This window comes from Gorilla gorilla, chromosome 1, assembly GCF_029281585.2.
Source record: "Gorilla gorilla gorilla isolate KB3781 chromosome 1, NHGRI_mGorGor1-v2.1_pri, whole genome shotgun sequence".
NCBI classification, from domain to species: domain Eukaryota; kingdom Metazoa; phylum Chordata; class Mammalia; order Primates; family Hominidae; genus Gorilla; species Gorilla gorilla.
In genome coordinates, this window is record NC_073224.2 from 72,262,019 (window position 1) to 72,283,358 (window position 21,340).

The following is a 21,340-nucleotide window of genomic DNA, read 5'->3' on the forward strand; positions in this document are numbered from 1 at the left end:
GGCCTGCTGATATTCTGCTAGAACTTAGACATATATTCTTAGCGTTAAGGCCAAGCAATAAAATCAAGGATCTCTTCCTTCACTAAAGTGAACAGGAGCAGAAAGGGGAAGAGGAGGAGGAGGAAGGGGAGGAGGCAGAAGAGGAGGAGGAGGAGGATAAATGAGAGCTACCATTTACAGAGCCCTTTCAATGTTCTGGATCTAGTTCTGAAAGTTTCACATATAACCCATTTAATGCTGACAACAGCTTTATGAAGTGGAACCATTAATGTCTCCATCATAAAGAAAAGGAACTAAGGCACAGTTATCTAGCTGTACATCTACAGAGTGGTGGGACTGGGCCAGGCCTTGAACCCAGTGGTCTGATTCAGAGCCCATGCTCTTATTAGTGTTTCCCACAAATGGGTAGTGAAGTAAATTTCTGATAAAATGAAAAGTTCTCTTTGTATACTGATATCCATTACAAAACCTGCAGGACTACAGCACTTCACAAAATGCATCATTTCCACAAACAGTAATGTTCTTTTTCAGGGTAAACTATATTGCAATAACAGCAAATATGAAAAGATACTAATATAGTATCTCACATGCCCTCCTTTGTATATGAAATCAATGAAACTCCACCATCATCAGGAGGACCTAAAACATGAGTTGTTTTTCCACGGCTAGGAATAAATGTCTGCTGACTCATCTGTAGTTACTTCTTCACTGCCATCGAGACTGACGGTTATGGATTTACAGGATGGCTGTTAAGATTAGGAAATTATATGATCATTCCAAAAACTCTTCTTCATTTGTGTGACTGCCTTCTGAACATTTAACAATTTGGCCAAAGGTGAGAGAGAGAGAGAGAGAGAACGCATAGACATACACGCATGGATGCATGTCTTAAGGAAGAAATATATCTTAATGATCTTTATGCGCATCTGACTTAATTCATTTAATTGGATTCGGTCTTAAGTGAATTTCGGTGAATGAAAAATTCTCAGATAACAACCATCACAGAATAAAGCATTAGCCTTTGAGCATCTCAGGCCCCCACCCCCAAGCCACCTGGTGGAGGAGAGCTGCCTTTGGCCAGATGGGCTAGTGCACTTTTGTGATGCAGATTGGGGAAGGGGTGAGGAGGTTAGTGGGAGAATTGTGGCGGTCTGGATTGACATCGGAAAGAGCAAAGCTAATGAGCGGCATAGAATAGATACAGTGAGGCACTGAAAGCCCAGAGTAGGCTGAGCAGGAGGGAAAGTTTTGCAGAAGATGAGAGAGATGAGAGATTTTTGAGGTAGAAGAGAGACAGATGAAAAGTCATCAGAGTGGCAGAGAGCTATAGATTCTTGGAGGGGCAGGCTTCAGAATGTTGTGCTGTGGTTTATGAATGAGATTATTCAGTATAAATTTAAATTGGTTTTCAGTGATATTTGGTGCTTCTTTTCACATGTCTCTGGGCTGAAGCTGGCTTCCAGGAGGCCTGACTTTACCTGGGTTATACAACTTTTAGAAAGAATTCAGTGGCTGCAAAATCATTAACGAAATAGGAGGAAACTGGACAGAGTCATTTTCAGCTCAAGTAATTCTCTTGTATGAGCACTGCCAATGAATTTTTAAAATGGAAAAATACATCTGAAATATCTTCTGTGATAAAATTACATCATTTCTCTCTTTATAAAAAATATTCATGACTTGACTTTCCACTGCAGATCTCCCAAAATCAGTGCTCATATTCGTGAAGAAAGCCCCCTGAAAGCTGGTGGGAGCACCCACTCTCGTGTGTGCAGGTGGGGAGGCAGCAGGCAATCCCTCTCCTTCTTTCCTTCTGACCGTCTGTACCTTTTCTCACAAGAGCTTCATTCACATAAAACAAAAGATCATTTCCAGTTGATACGAATCACCAACTTATTTTCCCCTCAGAGACTAAAGTGTGTTCTGACAACAACAAAGAATAGCTCTTTAGGAATAATGTCTGGGTGAGTGGGGAAAACGCATGCTCCATGATAGCTTAATGGTGGGCAGCACAGTAAATATGAACACATTAACTTCCACAACCTGGGAAGCTTGAACAAGCCTATTTTGGCAACACATTCTGCTCAGTTTGTTTGTAAAAGATGGTAGCTGTTCTGAATATTTATCTTTTGAGGAGAGGGTATGAGGATTCATTCATGAAGGTTTCAGAGCGGTTCGATTAAATTAAAATCAACCAAAGCAAGGTAGGCTCTGTACTGAGAGCCTGAGGACATAGAGCTGATGCAGAGGTGGTCCTCATGGACCCTCACCCTCCATCTATTTGTAACCTATTTAAACGTAGAGTAAGACACCTTGAATGTTCTTAAAGGTAATGTTATACTCTGCTTTCTCAAAAAAGATGTGCAATAGAAAAAAAGAACTGCAGTAATTTCTAGAACTTTTAATGATTTTTAAGTTAGACATTTTTAACCTATAGCAAAGTATGAAAGGCCTACATAATTCTGTATAAACAAGCCAAACGTAAACTGGGGCAGATAGCTCATACAGGGTGCAGAACAGCCACAGCACCTTAGCACATCTTCTCTACTGTCTTCTTTCAAGCGGAGAGCTGCTCTTCTGAGATGCTGCTTGTGTTTGAAGGCCTGAGTTAGGTAAAATTCCAGAATTCAATAATTTTCAAGTATAATGCATGACCTGGACATGGTCCAATATTCCTCTTATTTGGTTTGCAACTGAAGCAGCACATACAAGGTGCAAAGAGATCTTTTCACCTGATCAAGCCAGTGGGTGAATGTGACTCTCCACCGCTCCCACTGGATCTGACAGAGGTGTGCCTGAAATCTGGGGATCTTGGCAGCACATAAACAATGAAATATTTGCCAAAGCAGTAGGGCAAGAATTGCAGGTTTACTGTCTTTTATACTCTCACTATGTCAGTTTCCAGAAACAGCTGATATCACCACTTGAGGCAACTGTTCCCTACAGAGCAAGCCACATTACCCACCGTAAAGTCTGGGTTTTAGGCCTTGAACTCCTTCCTGTACTAAGACTTCAGTCTCCTTTTAACTGAGGAGAGCCCAGAAATTATCTGTTTGTGTCTCCTTCAGGATGCTCTATGGGTAGACCTGGCCTTGGCTTACCAAACCCCATGCAAATAACCTGTTACCTGCCCCCTTTCCCACCCCTTCCAGTGGGCACCTCCTTTAACATCTCATCTTCCAGGATTCACCTTCTGCCAACTTCTCTTCACCATACAATCTGCAGAAGCAAAGAAACCCTCCAAAAACCAACTTTCTACAAAAAAGTGAGTGTACCTAACAGAAAGCTTACATACTCACCATATCTTTTTTTTTTTTTTTGAGACGGAGTCTCACTCTGTCACCCAGGCTGGAGTGCAGTGGCACGATCTTGGCTCACTGCAACCTCTGCCTCCCGGGTTCAAGCAATTCTCTGCCTCAGTCTCCCGAGTAGCTGAGATTACATCACCTGCCACCATGCCAGGCTAATTTTTGTATTTTTAGTAGAGATGGGGTTTCACCATCTTGGCCAGGCTGGTCTTGAACTCCTGACCTCATGATCCACCCGCCTTGGCCTCCCAAAGTGCTGGAATTACACGCATGAGCCACCACACCTGGCCCACCATATCCTGTAATAAATAAAAACAGTGTCTTTTACAGAGAATATTGATGCTATTTGATGGTGATGCTGGTAGCGGGGGGAGGGAGGGAAGATGAATACGTATATTGACGTTAATTTTTTCTTTAAAAGGTAACAATGCAAAGCAGAAAGGAGATTCAGAATGGGAAATTATCTGGGGGCTTGGTTTGACCTCCACAGAGATCTATGCTTCATTTGCGTATTTGTTCTCTCTTCTCATAGAGCACTGCTCCTATTCTGGGAAGACATAAAAAGAAAGATAAACTGAACTGGGATGGTGGGTACAAGTGAAGAGGATGGGAACAGGGATCAAAGCTCAGAGCAGCTCATGGAGATCAGAAACTGGAGCTCAGAGTTCCATGAGGAACAAAAGAGTGTAGGGATGAGAGTCTATGTTGCGGGGGGAAGGGAAGAGCCAGGTGAAAGGGAGGTGGCTGTTACAGGAAGGGAGGCGAGAGTAGAAACTTGCCTCTTCGGGCACCCTGGCCCTTAAGAAACTTGCTAAAAATGAACAAGCAAGCCATGTCTGAAACCCCTTCACTCTCAGGTTGAATGAAATGAGACGTCACTGTGTAATGATGACATGCTGAGCAGATGAACTGCAGTCCCAGGAGGTTCTAGAGCTGCAGCACTTCTCCTCACCTGGGCCATGCCCTGTGCCTGGGTACAGCTGAGCCCTGGAAACTGAAGTAGGAATGTAACTGTTAATGATGTTCTTTTTATCCCAGCTAGCATCACACAAATTTGCCTCAAGAAGGTAAAAAAAAAAAAAAAAAGCAAAAGCAAAAAACATTAATGTAGAATTTTGACCCTATTAATCCTTACAGCCCCATCTTAAAAATCTTTGCTTTCACAATTTTCAAATTTCATTTTTCATTCCATGTTGCTAAGCCTCAGACCATGGTCATTGCTCTAAAACATAAAAACTCTGTCTCCTGCAAGCCACCACTAAAGAGGAGCTTGTATTGGTACAAAATTCCACCTCCCACTGCTGCCCTTAACAGAGAAAACCACAGATACGATATGCTCTAATGAAGTTCATATTTAATCATTCCCCAATATCCCAAGCCCGCCCATATCTCATTATCTCCATTCATATCTCCCTAATCCAGACCACCAACATCTCTTGCTAGGACTACTGAGCAAGACTCTAACTGGTCAACTGCCTCACTCTCTTCCTATAGTCTATTCCCTACGTAGCAGTCAGACCTCATCACTCCCCTGCACTCAAAACCCTCTCCTGACTTCTATTACATTTAGAACAGAAGCCAGTGTACAGAGCAGTACAGTCTGGCCCTGGACTGCCTCTGTGAGTTTGTCACCCATCACCCTGCTGGCACAAGGGCATCAGGCTTCTTCCTGGAATCCACTAGCCAGCTCCCTCTCAGAAATTTGGCTTTGTTGTTTCTCTGCCTGAAACATTCTGTTCCCAGGTATTCTCATGGTTTGCTCAAAGGTCAGTTCCTCAGATAGACCTTCTCTGACAGATGACTCTGAAACAGCCATCCTGTCAACTCTCCATCCCCTTTTGTATTCTCATGACACTTTTCCCTGACAGTACATGTTTGTCTCTCTTTTTATTACCTTTATTACCTGCTAGAATGTGAGCCAAATGAGGGCAATCATTATCATATTACATGTTATATCTCTTAGTAAAATCCAGTTTATAGTATTTGCTCAACCAATAGTTCTTGAATGAATAACTTTAATTTTCAGAGTTCCATCAGAGTTAAAAGCACATTGTCTTTCATTTTAACATGCTGGCCATTTAACAATTGCATCATGGGAAACAAGGCAAGAAACAAAGGAGGAAAACTGCACTCCAAACTCAAGATCTTACAAACACTTTCAGATAAAAAGACATCTCTTGAGTGACAGAAGGCAATGAAGACTAAAAGATTAATGAAAAAATATTGTGTTAAACAGCTGACACAATAAATGCAAAAATACTTGGTGCCACATTAAAAATAAAATCCTATTTCATACATAATTTGACAATTTCTTCTTTGGTTATAGATCAAAATCAACAGTGACATTTATACAGTGAGGCATGCATATCTATAGCTGGAAGGGAATTTAAATGTAATTTAGCTTGTCTTGAATGTGGTTTTCAAATGAAAATCAAACGTAGTCTAAATAAAGATTTGTACTCGTGTGACTGTTTTGCAATTTGAAGGAATTAATTAGCTTCAAAGATGTGCTATTTAACATCATGATTTTTCACTTCACCCTTACTCTTTTACCTTCAATGCTTATAGCCATGTACATAAACTTTTAAAATTATTTTTAGATAAAATGTAAATGTCCATTTATATTATAGCTTCCAGCACAGATTATTACTATGAAGAAAGCTGACTATAAACATTGTATTCCTCACGGCCTGTGTCCTCTCCAGCAGGAATCTTCCCCAGCTATGGCTGTTCCATCCAAGAAACTTTAATTATGTAACCTTTAAAAACCTGTCAAAGACCATTTTTATTCATAGTTTAAACATGTGTTGTGAGTTACATTTTAGAGAATTTTATATATACTTAATATTATAGCCACAGAAATATAATCCTTTAGAATCTGACTTTCTGTAAATTTTTACTTCTTCTTGCCCTATTATAGTCTGGCTGGACCAACAGAGTACAGCTATATAAGTTAATAAACAAAACCACACTCTGAGTGATCAGATCATAGTACAGTAGCTCTTGAGAAAATCAGCAACCTGGGAAATTAAATGTTCTCCTTTTGGCCTAGATTTTGTTTATAACTGTCTTCTATTAGACATTTCGTTATCCCTTTCAAATAACAGGACCAATCTACCCTACCCTGACTTCTACCACAAACCTTTAAACAGAAAGCCAACAAATGGAATCCTTCACTGACTAGCAGCAGCTGCACACCACCAATTCAAGCATCACTGGATGAAAGATAAATTTACAAACCAGCCAGCCAAGGTGGAAGCAGAGATACAACTCCACACACTTCAAGCCTTCTCACCTTCAGGCTCATGGTAATGTTCTGAAGCTACAGAATATATTGGTGATACTTCTTTCTAATTTTTCATTGAAAAAGTAAATATCACAATGCAATTAACAATTTGGTCAACTCTGGACCATAAAGCTTTTAATAGCTGAACACTACCACCACCACCATTTTTTTCTGAGAGCAATCAACAAAGCAATAATCATATACAATCTTGCCAATGGCTCCACTGCAGGAAAGAAACTGACACCACACAGTTGAGTGAATTGTCCATAGTGTGGGGAGCAGGTAAATAGAACCTTTGAACATTAGCACTCAACACTCCCATAGCAATCACACAGTTCCACCCACTCACTCCCAAGACACAGAAACCAGAGCCCACAGAGGTCACCCTGTAGCACGGTTACTCTGTGGCAGAATCCAAATGTAACCAGGTTCTGCAGGCAAGTCAATGGCTTCTCTATAAACTGGGCTCACTGGGCTTTACAGCCACTTGTTTTTGTTTGTGTGCTTGTTCTAATAAAACCTTACACAGCACATACCTCACTGTGATCTCTAAGAGGAGTTATTTCTGTGAAGGTTTGCTTACAGTAGAAAATTTGAGAAAAACTGAGAAATTGAGATTAAAGTTACAAAGAATGAAGATGGCTCCGTTTCAAATTAGTCATTTGTCAAACTCTACATCATGCTTCTGATTCCTTCTCTTCCTAAGAGACTTTATGCCTCAGAATGAAGAGCAAGACAAAGCCCATTAGCTAAAAATAAACTTGAGATATGGAATTATATCATAGTTATTTCCTATCTTTACTTTTGTTCTCATAGCTTAAGCAACCTCTTGGGTGCAGAGCTGAAAACAGGCAAAATGAAACCAAACCACTTAACCAGTGTCATGTGAGCTAGCAAAGCCCCGAAGGTCACTGTCATTGATGATTCATAGCCTGTGGCCCAGAACTTTGCTATAAGTAACCATAACGGTTACTGCTAAAAACAAAGGAAAAGGGCCGGGCACAGTGGCTCATGCGTGTAATCCCAGCACTTTGGGAGGCCAAGGTGGGCAGATTGCTTGAGCTCAGGAGTTCGAGAACAGCCTGGGCAATATGGTGAAAATCTGTTTCTACTAAAAATACAAAAAATTAGCTGGGCATGGGGGCTTGCACCTGTAGTCCCAGCTATTTAGGAGGCTGAGGTGGGAGAATCACCTGAGCTTGGGAGGTTGAGGCTGCAATGAGCTGGGATCGTGCCATTGCACTCCAGCCTGGGCAACCAGAGTGAGAGAGAACCTGTTTCAAAAAAAAAAAAAAAAAAAAAAAAAAGGAAAGAACTACACACACTAATGATATCTGCAGGTAAATGAAATTTAAGGAAAAAATTTTGCTTTTTCTGAATGAAGTTTTTATTCTTTGTATTAAAAAAAGCACTATGCTAAACTTTACTGTCATAAAGATGAAAATGTGCTGTTTATGAGAGAATAATCCAGAGAACTTTCTAAATAAAGTTCACTGATCATTTATACAGCACTTTTTGTGTGCCAGGCATTATTTTAAGTGTTTTATTACTTATTAATTCATAGCATCTTATGAGGTAGGTTCCAATTTTACAAATGAGGAACCTATCAGTTTGGTTCCCAAATTAGTATGATTAGCCACTATACCTTGCTCCACAAGTTCTTTCTCAATGTCACCACCTACAAAGTTATAAAATGCTTTTTTTTTTTTTTTTTTTTTTTTTTTTTTACAAAACTTCTTTAGAAAAAGGGATGTAGAATATTTGGAAAATATAAAAGAAGTACAAAAACTAACTAGTAATCAGCACCACCCAGAGATAATCATTACTAACCTTTCCTGGTAAACGCTCTCATCTACATAAGGCCATGTTCTGGCATTATTACTCAGGGTTCATAATAATCTAACCTGAGGTGAGGCTGAACACTTAGACAGCTTAAGGAATTAGCAACAAATTTTCTGTTTTCTAAATCTTCACCTAACTTCCAATCCCTAACATGATTCTTACATTGTCTATGTGAGCTTTTAAGTGTCTTGAAAAAAAATCCAGAGTAAAATTTTCAAATATTTAAGACTCCTGCCGTTAATGTGAGATTCTCTAAAGTTATGTCTCCACCGGTTGGTTAAAGCTTCCCAGTCTCCCCTGCTATATTGTATGTGTGGTGTACCTCTAAGCCTTTGTTCTCACTGACTCTCAGCCTAAACCTCCTGCTCTGTGTCACTTAGTTCCTTTGGCTGGTATTCATATTTTAAGACTCAGCTGAGGCTTTAATCATCCTCTTTACAAGTCTTCCCCCACTCCTTGGAAAAAGAGACCTTTTGCCTTATCACCCTATGGTACTGACATTTTCTGTCAAGATGTCCATCTGTTGCATCTTTACCAGTTCCTTGAAGGCAGGGACCAGGTTCAACCCGTCTTTACAGCCTCCATGCCTAGCACAGCACCTAATTCATGCAAGGTGGTCAACCAGTGCTTCTTAGGATGAAGTGAAATGCTAGGTTTTAAATGAAACCAACAAGTGCCAGTCATCAGACTCCATTTGTATGCCTGGGCTAACATTTCTATCAGTCAGATCCCTGTTGCCCTGGGGCTATTTCCAGTGATAGTGCTTTCTCCTCTGGGATAGATTTCACCATTGCCCTGAAAACACAACTAAAGGCCTTCTGGAGATGGAAACATTTGAATTATATTTATCAAAATAAACAGTTGTCGTGAATGATAAATGTTAATCATAAAAGATTCAAGACACACAGAAAAATACAAAGAAGCAATTAAGAATCACCTGAAACTTCACAATAAAGAGACTGCCATAGTAAAAGTTTTGGTGAATGGCCTTTCGAACACTTCTTTTATGCACTCACACAGAATTTTACATATATTTTAAACAAGTAAAATTTACAAACAAGATATGCTGCATAAAATCCCTTTACTCCTTTCACTTAATAATCTGTCACAAACCTTTTGCCATATCAATAAATATAGAATACCTTGATCTCTAATGGCTCTATTCCATGCATGTTTCATCAGTGAGAAAGACCCTTGAACACACAGGTTTGCACACTTGTCCAATTACGTTCCTAAGATAAATTCCTAGCACTGGGTCTCCTGGGGCAAAGGGCATGCTCATTTACATTTTTGATACATGTTACTATTTTGTGCCCCAGAAAAATTGTTCTGCGTTGACATTCTCCATTATAGCATGAGACAGATGCCACCTGTTCCTGCCCAATCTGAAGGGTAAAAAATGTTTTGTTTTGCTTTGGGTTTTTTTGCCGGTTTGTTTTTTTGCTTTATTTTATTACTGAGAAGTAGAATATCTTTCTGTACTTTTTTGTCCCTTTATATTTTTTCTCTTTTGAATTGCCTGGCCATGAACTTTGTCCATTTTTCAATTGGTATGTTAGTTCTTTCCTTACAGATTTTGAAGGGTCTTTTTCTATTAGTCATATTAACTTCAGTTGTATTGCAAATATTATTCTCAGTTTGACATTTGTCTTTTGACTTAGTTTATGGTAGTTTATTTTTTGCTATGCAAAATTTTAGATTTTATATAATCACAGTTTATCACAAACTTTTTCTTTTGGTATTGGGTTTTGTAGCATTATGAGAAAGACATTTTGCAACCTAAGATTATAAAAATACTCACTTGTATTTTTTGTAGTACTTTTACAGTTTCTTTTCTTTTCTTTTTCTTGAGACAGAGTCTCGCTCTGTCATCCAGGCTGGAGTGCAGTGGCGTGATCTTGGCTCACTGCAACCTCCGCCTCCTGGGTTCAAGCAATTCTCCCGCCTCAGCCTCCCAAGTAGCTGGGACTACAGGCGCATGCTGCCACATCTGGCTAATTTTTTGTATTTTAGTAGAGACAGGATTTCACCGTGTTGCCCAGGCTGGTTGCGAACTCCTGAGCTCAGGCAACCTGCTCGCCTCGGCCTCCCAAAGTGCTGGGATTATAGGCGTGAGCCACTGTGCCCAGCCTACAGTTTCTTATTTGACAGTTAAATTTTTAGATGAATCTGAAAAATTCTAATATGAAGAGATAAATTGGGGGATTTCATTTTTAATATTATAATCACAAATAACAGAATATCTTCAAAGAATAAAATGTGAATTGAAATGGTACCCAATTAATTGGTATATCTTTTTATTTCAGCTGCTTATGGATGCGTTTATCCCATTACAATCGCTGGGGCATCATCTGTGTCTGCTGCCTCTAGCCCTCTCATGGTGCTTTACTCCTTGCTTCTACCAACATCTCACTCTGCATGATAAACAAGACACACACACTCATGTATAGATTTATGGTTGATAAGCGAAAAATGTATTTGTTAACCTCTATGGTGGGATTTCTTTTAAACTACACTTTGAAAGAAATGAGGCACAATATTATATTCATCATTCCTGAATCATGCATGTCCTTTGGTCTTTTCATTTAAAAGACAAATATTCACGTATACATCTTACACAGTACAGAAACTGGTCTAGGTCAAACCAGAGAAAGAACAAACCATAAGAACACACACATCTTAAAATCTAAAAGAGATAAGTATTACATGGATAATTGATCATCTTTTAAGTTTAGAGAATTATACATCTACAAATAAACTGATGACACATTCTCCTCCAGCATAATCAGAGGAAACCAAGCAACCATTTTCAGAAATGCAAACTGCATAGGTCAGAGGTCTGCGCAACTTCAGGCTGCTAATATGATGATGAGCATACTAACTCAGTGCTTATCCTGTGCCAAGTACTATGCTAAGATTTACAAATATTAATACATTTTAGTCTCACAACAGCCCTATGAAGGCAGGCAAGTACTAGTTTTATTCCCCACACTACACAGATGGGAAAACCCAGGCAAAAAGAGCCTCAAAAATTTGCCAAGACTACATGTTAGTGAGTAGCCGAGCCAGGATCTGAAAACAATCTGCCAGATTTTCAGTCTGTGTGCTTACTATAACATTGTATTTCAGTTCCACGGAAAATAGCCCTAATGACCATATTAGAATCTCCAGACATCCTCATTTAAAAACTGAGTCTGACCTCAAGTGGCCAGTTAACAATGACTTCTCAAAGACTTCTGAGCAAAGGTTGGTTTGGACTTAATATCAATGCGTTATTCCCAAGGAGGAATCTCCCTTAGTCGAGTCAGCATCTGCCATTGCAGCCACCGTCCCACTTCTTAAGTGAACTGGGGTAGTTCTTAACTTCAGTTTCCCCTTCTATCAAGTAGGGATAATCATGATAATAATTACGTTTGAAAAAGCCTCGTACACCGTAAAGCACAAATCCAAGTTGTAACGGTTCAGGGGCAAAATAACCAGTCACATGTAAAGTTCCAAGTGCACAAGGCAGGAGCTGTACTAGTCTCTACGGAGGACAGCCAGGGCCTAATGAGGCCCAGGGGCCAGGTAGGGGCTGCCTGGAGAGGTGCTCATAGCAAGGCAGGTCCCTTCAGTCACACTAGCCAGGAGTCCAGGAAGAAGCCATTGTTTTGAATGTCTGAATTCTGTAGTGTCACTCAGGAGAAAATAACTCCAAGGGGAAGTGCAATAGGTAAAGAAACCTTTGACTTCCTCTCTTGTCACTGAGGCACATTTTGAGAACTTCCCTCATCCCCAAGCAGGCCTTGCCTGCAGCTCCAGTCCTCTCACCTTTCACTGAATGGTACCAGAGGGCCAGGAAGCACCCAGCAGGTCTCCACTGCTACAGACAATACAAGCACTTGAAGGGGCAAGGGAGTAGTTGAAGAAAACCAAAGGGACTTGGAGGGCCCTGCCAGCGTGTCCCTGCCAATGGTCTCTGAAAACTCAGGTGCTCCCTCATCTTGCAACCCAGCTACCTGGCAGCAGGGAGTGACAAATGGTCTTATTTTCTACTTATCTCTCTAACTTCAAAAGAACAGGCTCATGATACCAGCTTGCAAGGGAAGGAAAAGTAGCACTTGGATTTTTTTTTTAATATAGAAAGTATAGAGCATTTCTTAACTTTCTGTCATAGAAAACGTTTCCAAGTAGAAATTTTTGCTGGCTTTACCTCAGCTAGACCAAACTTGGCATCAAGGCGGCATCTAGCATGGTATCTATTTTGTGCTGGCCGAGGGGAGGAGAGTGAAGAGGTGGGGCCAGTCTACTCAGGCCCATCTACTATTTATAACAAGTGCTTCCATGCTAATTGTGCACTGGCCTTGTTCTGGACGCTCTCCTTATTAACTATGTGTTCCTCCTCAGGACTCCAAGTGGTGGATACCATTATTACCTCCATATTATAGATTTGGAAACAAATACAGCTAAGTTATCTATCCAAGACAGCACAGGCAGTGGTGACGCTGGAATCAAACCCCAGCTGGTAAGACAGAATTCACAACTACTCCATTCCATGCTCACATACACGCATGTTTCATTTTTCCTATTGAAATGAGCGCCATCAGCATGGCCCAGGAATCACCTAAAAGGAAATAAAACTAACATATTTTGAGTGCCTTCTCTGAGTCAGACCCTGGGCTGAGCACTTTTACTTCAGAAGAATGCAGTTAAAGCTCTGAGCCAAGGTCGACTGGCTTCTGTGATTCCATGAGCCCCATGTGCACTTCGAGCCATTAAGACCTTTCTGAGGCTCAGCTCAAGACATCAGGGAGTCTTCAAAGCCTAAACCCAAGACCATGTTCCTCATTTATCTTGACTTAAATTTCTCAGCTTTTATGACTATAATCTGGCCTATCACAAATCCGTCAAACACTTCTCCTGCCCTTAGGGCTCTTTACTGTCTCCTATGATTCACTAAAAACAGAAAAAGGGAAACATGATTTTCTCTCTCACCTTCGGGAAATAACAGCTTCAGAAGCCAACAGAAGCTTCCTTATGCCAGCAAAAAAGTTACAGTAGAGGCAGCTAAAGTCTACCACTAAGCAGCACAGAGAGGAGCAAGGTGGCATTGCTCCTGTTCATTGGCCAAGCTGCCTCCCAATTCTGCCTCTCTGGTGGTCCCCCATGTACCCCTCTTTCCCCAAATCACCCCCTGACACACAAAAGGCTGAGTGTACACACCTAGTACTCACTTAATGCATAGAGATTCCAAGCAGAAAATGAGGGCCACTGCCTCCATCAAACTCCTTTTCTCTTAGATCCAATAAGAACTAAAACTTGAAAGAGAAGGAAATTCTCACACTACCACTGCTACCTCTCAGTCACATAAATCAGCACTGTGCAATAGAAATATGTGAGTTATGTGTGTACTTTTAATGCTTCTAGTAGCCACATTAGATAAAAAGCAGCAGGTGAAATTCATCTTCATATATTTTATTTAACCTGATAGATCTAAAATATATCATTTAACATGTAATCAATAATTATTAATGAGCTATTTTATATTCTTTTTTCATATTAAATATTCACTTAATATGAAACTTAAAAGCTCATTTTACACTTACAGCACATCTCAATTAGGACTAGTCACGTTTCTCATGCTCAATAGCCACATGTGGCTCATGGGTACTGTGCTGGACTGCACTGGCAAACATTATTCTCTCTGTTACTGTCCACAAACACAGGTCTCTTTAATCCATCTTTGCTGAATGTAATCAAAAATTATGAGACATAAACAGTGAATTATGATTTTGCCTCCAAGTGCTTTTAATTTCTGAATAAATCTGATGTATTTTCTCATTTAATTTTCACCATAACCTTGTGAAATAGGTCTCACAGCATTTTAGATGAGTAATAGATTGGCATAACACCATCACACACACACACACAGACACACACACACAGCCACAAGCATCTGTTATATGCTCTCATTTAGGTATACCCGAGGATCAGAACTTAACTGAAGCCACATAGCAATACAAAGTCCAAGTGAAAGAAAGCAGCCAAATTCTTGCTCGCTTTACTGATGCTCAGTCTCACACCATCATTCCAGAAGAATTTACTGCAATAATCTAAGCCCCTCCATTTAAAGGGATGTTTATAAACATCAGGCTTAAGCCAAACTCGGCAGCAGTGCAGGCCACCTTAGTTATACGGGAGGGCTGGTTCAGTCAGTGCCCAACCTGATTCCTGAACAATCTCTCTGCCTCCAGCTCCTTAGCCATCTGGGAGCCCTCTGTCCTCTCAAGCCCATGCAGTTCCTGCCTTCAGGGAGCTAACCGGCTCACAAGAGAGATTAGACATATAAACAAATAAATCAAATAAATAAAAAGTATTCTGGGATGGCAGGAAAGAGATACCTTCTGAAGGTATTAGAGGAAGCTCTGTATAAAAGTTTACATTTGGAAAATGAGCAGTATTTAAAGACATGAAGTCGAGAAAACGGGCCCGTGCCAAGCAGAGGTCACCATGTACTGGAGGGCCTAGAGCAGTGAAGGTGCAGGATAAGTTCACAAGGCTGCCTTGCTCAGTTGACTGAAGAAGGCGATCATGAAGGAACAGAGTACAAAACAAGGCTGCGCCTGTAATCTTAGCACTTTGGGAGGCCAAGGCGGGTGGATCACCTGAGGTTAAGAGTTCAAGACCAGCCTGGTCAAAATGGTGAAACCCTGTCTCTACTAAAAAAAAATATAAAAATTAGCCGGGCGCGGTGGTGGGTGCCTGTAATCCCAGCTACTTGGGAGGCTGAGGCAAGAGAATTGCTTGAAGCCAGGAGACAGAGGTTGCAGTGAGCTGAGATCACGCCACTGCACTCCAGCCTGGGCGACGGAGTGAGATTCCATCTCAAAACACACATACACACCCCCGCACCCCCCCCCCCACACACACACACACAGGCAGCAAAGGTGGATATGAGCCACCTTCAGGTGCCTTGGATGTTCACTAAGGATTTGGGATTTATTGGCACAAACAGAAAGTTCTAGAGAAGATTTAATACCAACAGAGGAGTACTTTAAAAAGCTGATCTGATAGTGGTGCCAAAAAATGAAGAAGTAAAAACAGACCAAAAACAAGCAAAGGAACAAACAAGCAATAAAGGAGGTTAACAGGAGATTCCTCCTGAGAACACTGCAGTTCTTGGGGTGATGGGCTGTCACAGCCTAAACTACAGTGGTGGTAAGAAAAGCAATGCTAGGAAAGAGTGAGATTTATAGGATCTGGAAACTAACTGCAAAAGGCAAAAGTGACTCAAGTTTAAAGCCTACATTATTGAAACACTGGAAACAGAAAAAGCGCAGAAAAGGAAGTCACTATAACTGTAAGAGTTTCTCCCCACTTGGGGGCAGGCTGCAGGAGAGATCATGATCTCAAGCCTGACGTATTAATTTCCCTAATAAGGCCTAAATGTGTTCTATGCACCCACTTTAGTTGTCTAAGAGAATGACTGTTGAAAGAAATCCAATAAGCACTTGGCTTTCTAGAACTTGCTTAACCAGTTCATGATAACTTGAACCTGTTGGTCACTTACTTTTTGCAAGCTGGTCTTGGCAATCTGCTCAGCTGTCCTCTGAATGACCTCAGCAGATCTGCTGACCACTATTCACATCTGCCCTGACAACTGAGAGAAGGAAAATTCCAATCTGAAGATGAAACCTTCTGAAGTGGATCTGACCTCTGAAAGAGCCACAGTGTGTCAGGCAGAACTTTAGATCTGAAACTTTTTATGCTTCAACACTTAAAGTGAAAGAAAATATGTAAGTAAATATCACTGATGAAGTTCCTTGTCAATGATTTCCTAAATTTTCTGAAATCTAGGAGTCAAGATGTCCATTTAGCATTTAATTCTGCATGGTGGAACATGCTACAGAAATTCTGTCACACACATTTGTTGTGGTGGAGCTCCTAAATAACCAAGACATCATGGAGCCCAAACTGCTTCAAAAAAATGGAAATTACCATTTGTATAAACACATTGGGCATCAAAGCTCCTGAGGATGTCTTCAGAAGCTTTGAAATTAAATTAACACCTTTAGGAAAAGGATCAAATGTGTGTGTACACACACTCAGAGACACATACTTCAGAGCCATCCCCAAATATGCCACCCTTCACAGAGTTTGTCACATCTTCAACAACATGTGGTAATAACATTTAAAACATTTTAAATGTTTAGCTTTTAAAGCATAAATAAGGCCACTTTATTCGGTGAAAAATAGAGGGGTATTTTAGAAAGCAGAATATAATTGTCCAGGTTGAAATATATCCCAGTCATGGAGTCATAATTTCCTCTTGCAATGGGCGTTGGTCTCCAAAGACGGCTCCCAACAATTCCTCCCCTTTCTATGGGCACATTCTCAAGAGGTGGAGAGACTCTATTCCCTCAACTCTAGGCTGGTCTTATGACTTGCTTTCATCAACAGAAGGCAGCAAATGTAGCATTCTTGAACTTTCAAGCTCAGGTCCTAAGAGGCCTGGCAGCTTCCACTTTTTCTCTTGGAAGCCGGGCTGAAAAGTTTGGCTACCCAGCTGGAAAGAGTGGCCTTGTGGACAGAAGCCCAAATCCATCTGAGATAGTTGAGTTCAGCTGAGATCCCAGCTGTATGCAGCTGCATGACTGAGCCCGGGAGAGAACAGCAGATGAACTCCAGCCATCCCACAGAATCGTGAGGAATAATAAGCTGGTTATGTTTCAAGGTACTATGTTTGGGGTATTTGTTATACAATAAGAGACCACAGAAATAATGGGTTACAAATGGTTAAAAAGTGGGCCTATCACTATCACTCATCTGCCACCATCTGTGATCATTGTGGGATTTTGAAAACTTCTTCTCCTTGCGAATTAATTTAAGTGAAGAAACACAGACAAGACCTTAACTCGTCATATTTAAAATGTGATATTCAGTAATATCTAGAGTACTGGAACTGTCTTGACATTGGATTCTGGTAATCCTTCCCCCAGAGCCCTGCAGGGCTAGAAAAAGTATCTCCCTTGATTGGTGAAGTTCTCTCCCCATTGTATTCCTGCTTTATTTAACACAATCCCACAAACTTGCTAATATTTATGTTAGAGAGATTAACAAAATGATAGAATGCTGGAGTAAATAAAATTTCAATGTGGGTGTTGGGAGGATGAAGAAAATTTAGCAGAGGCCTTAACTGACACTTTATGGCATGAACTACACAGAGGCACAGAGACAGCAATGACCAGGTGGGCTTGGGGTAAACTGATTTTTAGCCCCAATCTTGACCCTCCCTGCACCTATACCCTTGCTGTAAATGCACTGTGGTCAGACTGTGCTTTTTTGCCTAACTTTGGGCTCACTCATGTGACCTGCTTTGGCTAGTGGCATGTGGGTATGAGTGACAGTGTGCCAGCTCTAAGTCCAAGCTTAAGAGGCACCATATGTATCAGTTGCACACTTGCCCTTCTGTGAAACGAGATCATGCCCCCACTGGCTTGCTGGTCCCTGGAGAAAGATGAGAGATACATAGAGAAGTGTCACCACAGCTGACCCACCAATTCATAATCAAGAAAGAAACAGTTACTGTGGAATGCGACTGAGAGCTTCAAGTTGTCTTGTAACCAAGTATCCCCATTTTTCTAAGAGAGAGAGTTTTTTTAAAAATTATTTCTTCTTTTCTCTTTCCTTCTTTTCCTCTGTTCCCATTTCCTACCTAGCTCTTCAGAAATGCAATCATAACCTTTACCTTCCCTTCACCAGACACTCACTACACTGGAAGCTTATCTAACTACGTGCTTACTTCGAAGCTCCAGGGCAGAAACTCTCTCCCACAAGGAGATTGCCTCAAGAGACAACAGTCAATTTGCAACCTAAAGTATGTCCCTGATGGAAGGCTCTCCCATCTGGAGAGTGTCTTGAGACAAAGGCCACTAAACAACCTAGCTCTGCTTGTGATGAAGCCAGCTCGACCACCAGTAGATTAAGCACCAAAGCGAGTCACACAGACCCCCACCTGCTCACTCCCTCCCCTGAATGCCATTCATGCCAAGTCCCCCTTTAAAAGTCCATGCTTTCTGCCCCAAAAGCAAAACAGTGCCCTTAAAGGCAGGAGCCTGTACCTCTTCCCCCAGGCTAAGCTGTGGAATAAAGTCACTTCCTTTATGCCAGACCTGGCTCTTGTGAATTAGACTCTGCAAGTGGCGAGTGACTGAACCTGAGTTTGTTACAGTCTACGCAGCAATAGTTGACTAACACAAAGCTCCTTTATCAGATGCTAACATCTGCAAAATACACATGGTGCTTTAGAACAATAGAGTCTTCCTGGCTATACAAGTTGTGAAGGGATGGTTAAGTGGTCTCATTGCCAAGCAGAATGTAAGCACAACGTATTGAATATCACCAAATCTTGCTCTGACAATCTAAGGTTATCTTTTTAAAGACTGTCATTTGGTATTCGAAGTTCTCCATAATTTAACCCTAACTTAGTTTTCTAGCCAATTCTGTCCCATTTATAGTTTATGTTCCATTCATTAGTTCCATAAATTAGAATATTTATTATTCTTGAATAAGTCTTACATTACCTAGCTGTTCCTTTTCCAGTTTAGATTGAGACAGGTTTTGTTCTTTCAGTCCTTTAAGGCCAGGTTTGGATGTCATCTCTGTAAGAAATCTGCTCTGATTCTGCGGTTTAAGGCAGAGCGTCTATCCCCTGACTGTTATCATGAGGTATGTCTTTTCCTCTTTGGGCATTTGGCTTATTCTACCTCGTAACACTTCCTTATCTTCTTACAAAGTCCTAGACGGCAAGGTTTATGGATTATTTACCTCTGTAATCTCCATGGCATTTAGCAAAAGGCCTTATACATAGGATACAGACCAATCAATACTTTTGTGCATTAAAGAATGAGGGCCGGGTGCGGTGGTTCATGCCTGTAATCCCCGCCCTTTGGGAGGCCATGGTGGGCAGATTGCTTGAGTCCAGGAGTTTTAGATCAGCCTGGGAAACATGGCAAAACCCTATCTCTATTAAAAATATAAAAAATTAGCCAGGTGTGAGCGCACATGCCTGTAGTCCCAAAGCTACTCAGGGAGCTGAGGCGAGAGGATCACTTGAGCCCAGGAAGTCAAGGCTTCAGTGAACCCTGATCGCACCACTGCACTCCAGCCTAGGCCACAGAGCAAGACTGTCTCAAAAAAAAAAAAAAAAAAGACCTATGGGAGGCTGCAGGGCATCAGGAAACAACATGGAGAAAGAAAGGTGGACTTTGGAGTCTGAGCAATCTGGATTCTGGCACTTCGTAGCTGGGTAACCTTGGACAAGTCCGTCTCTCTGTTCAGTTTCCAAGTATGTAAAATTTGCGTAGCACATATTTCACAAGATTGTTGTGAAAATTCAACATAAAAATGAATGTAAATGCCTCGCGATGTTTGACATATGGTGACGGCTCCATAAATGGTAGCTCTATTATAAAAATGATAATGACACAGGACATCAGGTAGAAGTTAAACAAATCCCTGACGTTAGATTATTTTCTCTTAAAAGTTAAGCGTTTCATGATGACAGTAATGACTCTAGTTCCAATCAACTCTTTCCCTAAAAACTGTGGTTTCAGAGATCTGGACTGTAGTTTTATTAAGATGTTCATATATGTTACTCTTCTCCACAGTTCTCAATGCTATAGGTAGTTACCAGTAGAAACAAATTTGTTCCAGGCAATTAATGCATCTCCTTGGAACAAAATGCAACAGTTTTCCTCCCAAACACGAGTCCACTTTTAACTGTGGCTTAGCTCTTTTGTACCATTCCCAATTCTTCACCAGGAGACTAAAACAATCATTACAATGAACCAAAAGCTAGAGATTCTAAAAGTAGTAGATTTGACAATGACTGAATGATGCAGCTACAGTTATTTACATGTAAACATTATCTCAATGAGGTTCTACAGCATATCTCTATGATGTCCCTTACTGAGTAAGAGTTGAAGAAGTGTTTTTATAAATGAAAGCATCATGCAAATGTCAAGTAGTAGGTATTATTGTTAAAATAATTCCACAAAAATTGCTTCATCTGCCTGGTACTAATTGAAATTTTGTTTATATATCCATACTTCACAATAATCATCTAAGGGCCAATCTCAAGATCAGGCAAGCATAATAGCCTGTAAGTGGCCAGGTAATGTCAATGAGCAAACTGAACTCGGTGTGCCTGCACCGGGGAAGCGTTAGCAGTTCACTGGAGGCCACAGCCTGGCTGCAGGGGCAATTGCTACCCCACCTCAGACAACCCTGACTGTCGTCTCAAGGAATGAAGACCTATTGCTGCCAGCTCTTTTGAAGAAATTTGAGGTTTTATGTGAAATATCCTGATTTCTAAAGGCTGCCTTGCTTTTTATTTTAAAATTCTTTGGGGAGGGGGCAAAAAAAATGTATTTGCAGACCAGGTGTGGCCATGGGTTGCCAATCTGTGGCCTTTGCACTAGATATCCTAAAGTCATTTTGATTCAACAGAGAGAGGTTAAAAGATGATTATTAGATTCATTGCATTTTTATTTTAAATCTGAAAATGTATAATTCACTCTCTATTACACTTTAAAAAAAACACCTCACTCCCTCATTTATAAATCCTCACTCACTCCCCTTTTGGACTTCTGTTTTTAGTCCTACAGTTCTCCTCTACTAGGACACCCCATGGCCACTGTCCCATGCACCAATTTAAATTCTGCTGGTTCTTTGAAGCTTGATTTAAATGCTACCTCCTGCAAAAAAACCCTCCATGTTCCTCCTCAAATACCACTTTGTATAAATTATGATGTAGATGATCCAAAGTAAAGATCCACATTGATTTCCATTAGGTCTCATCACCCTTTCACCTCAGACGGTATAACCCAATAATCACTGTAATTATTCACTGTCACAAAAATGA

General features: G+C 40.8%; 1 protein-coding gene across 2 annotated transcripts in view; it reads right to left on the bottom strand.

The window, feature by feature from the left end:
* Positions 1-21,340, bottom strand: part of C1H1orf21 (chromosome 1 C1orf21 homolog) — a 232,330-nt gene that overhangs the window by 120,008 nt on the left and 90,982 nt on the right. The window lies entirely within an intron of this gene.